Source organism: Tupaia chinensis, unplaced genomic scaffold (genome assembly GCF_000334495.1).
Source record: "Tupaia chinensis unplaced genomic scaffold, TupChi_1.0 Scaffold139767_1, whole genome shotgun sequence".
NCBI lineage: Eukaryota > Metazoa > Chordata > Mammalia > Scandentia > Tupaiidae > Tupaia > Tupaia belangeri.
The window spans coordinates 1,173,358-1,175,355 of NW_006199647.1; the positions used below are offsets into that span (position 1 = coordinate 1,173,358).

Genomic DNA, 1,998 nt, shown 5'->3' on the forward strand with positions numbered 1-1,998 from the left:
CGCTAGGCCGGGAGACGGTGGCTCGGAGCGCCGGCTCCCGTGCGCTGTCCCACGGGAGGCCTCGCCACTACCTGCGCACAAGGTTGTCCCGGTCCGCGCTGCTGCCCCGCCTCTCGGTCAGCATCAGGTGCCAGAAGAACCTCTCGTGGTTGAAGATCAGAGCGACCCCTCTCCGCCTGTGGTCCATCCTGTACTCTTCCGCTGGGTCCAACATCTCTCTGCCAAGGGAAAGTGCGAAAGACCATCACTTTGGGGCCAGAAGGTGGTTTGGTGGTTAAGGCACCGGACCATGGTTGAGTCCCAAAGCCAGTGGCTTAAAAAGATCACACCTGGTGTGTGTGTGCCCCAAATCCCGACAGAGCAGAGAAGGGCTGCGGAGTGGCCATCCCCCAGAGGGTAACTTCTCTTCCCCTCCCTCTCTCTCCCTAGCAAGTACACATGCCCTAGGGCAAAAATCTAAAACTAAAACCATGTCTCTGGGTCAAGAGAGGAGCCCTGGCCGCAACTGACTGGACTCAGAGCTCCGGCTGCCCTCTCACCGCCCACACGGTCAAGCTGACTGCCCCGGCGTGGCCTGCAGAAGGCATGCCGGGAGGCCCCTGGAACACCTCAGCACTTAGGGCACGGGCCATCAGGGCACCCAACCCTCGCTTAGGCCTTGCACCCTGGGATCCAGAGAGCCCCGCATGCCGGACCCTGGCACGCTGGCTCGGTCCAGCCCAGGCCCCTTCCCCCTTTGTTGTCTTTCTTCGCTTGCAGAGGACGTGCACTCGCCAGAGAGCGCGGCAGAGGAAGAGCGCACCCCTCCGCGGCGAGCCTTCTCCATGGAAGGCACTGCACCCTCCTTCGCTCCATCATGCCTTGACTGGGGTGTGGGCTCCCGCTTGGACCCGCAGAGCTTCTATGTGACAGGGCACACCTCACCTTTTGTAGAAGGCATCTGTTTCTGTCACATTTTGTTCCCCATCTGTTAAAAAAAAAGTTGATTTTTGTTATTCAGTTGGCTTTTCGTTGATGGCCATCAGCAGGAACGCCATGTGCTTCCAGACTGCCCAGGAATAACCCAGCACGGCTCAGCACTCCCCCAGCTCCACCTGCAGGAGGACAGCAGCCGGGAAGCCCCTCACACCCCCACTGCAAAGGCCTGCAGAGCCGGCCCTGGGCTTCCAGGCCAGAGGGGACCTGCTGTTCAGAGTTACCTTCTGCAGGTGTTCTCTGAAACAGGGAGGGCCTGCCAGGCGCTGAGCTGATGTCCAGTGTGTGCTGCCCCCTCCCTCCAGCTGGAGCATGGCAGCTCACGGTGGGTCTCCTGAGGGCCACACCTGCACTCACCACCCATACTCCCTGAGACTCCCTGCCCAGCTCCTCCGCCACCTTTCAGGACCCCATCTCAGGGCAGTCTGTATGACGCTGTGTTCGCTCCCTCCCCCCTTCCTGCAGAGTGTGTGCAGGGTGGGGGCACAGGACCGGTAATGTGGCCTAGCCGCTCCACTGGACACACGTGCACCACCCGCTCCAGGGGTGTGTTTCAAGCCTGGGCAGGTCTCACACCCCCTATGGCCCGGGATCCAGCTCCCTTAGCCACTAGGCGGCCAAACCTGACTTGGCCTCTCCTCCTTCCACCCTAGTTTGCAAACTCCAGATTTTACTGGCGGTTCCAGTGTGGAGGCCTGGCGCTGCCACCCCTTATCTCGCAGCAGCTCCGCGGCCCTGGGGCGGGGACAGGAAGTGGCTGGGATCGTGCAAGGTCCAGGGTGGGAAGACCGCGCTCCCGGCCCGCGCCCCTCCCTCCCACCAAGCAGTGTTTCCTCCTCCAGGCTGCCTTCACGGCAGACCCAGGGAAGCCCGGCTGCACTCGCGGCCCACAGCTGCGGCGGCCTGGAGAGGAGCGGGTGGGGACAGAAACGCAGAACGAGCAAGCAAGTTCGGGAGAAAGGGACAGGGGTGCAGCGCCCAGCGGCTTTTACAGCCTTCGTCTGGGCCAGCCTCCCCGCCGCA

General features: G+C 62.5%; 1 protein-coding gene across 1 annotated transcript in view; it reads right to left on the reverse strand.

Annotated features, from left to right (window-relative positions):
• Positions 1–924: 924 nt before the first annotated feature.
• Positions 925–1,998, reverse strand: part of PLA2G12A (phospholipase A2 group XIIA) — a 13,075-nt gene continuing 12,001 nt past the window's right edge. Inside the window, exon 6 of the mRNA XM_027765861.1 lies at positions 925–967. The gene's annotated coding sequence lies outside the window, so the exon portion shown is untranslated. The remainder of the gene's footprint in view (positions 968–1,998) is intronic.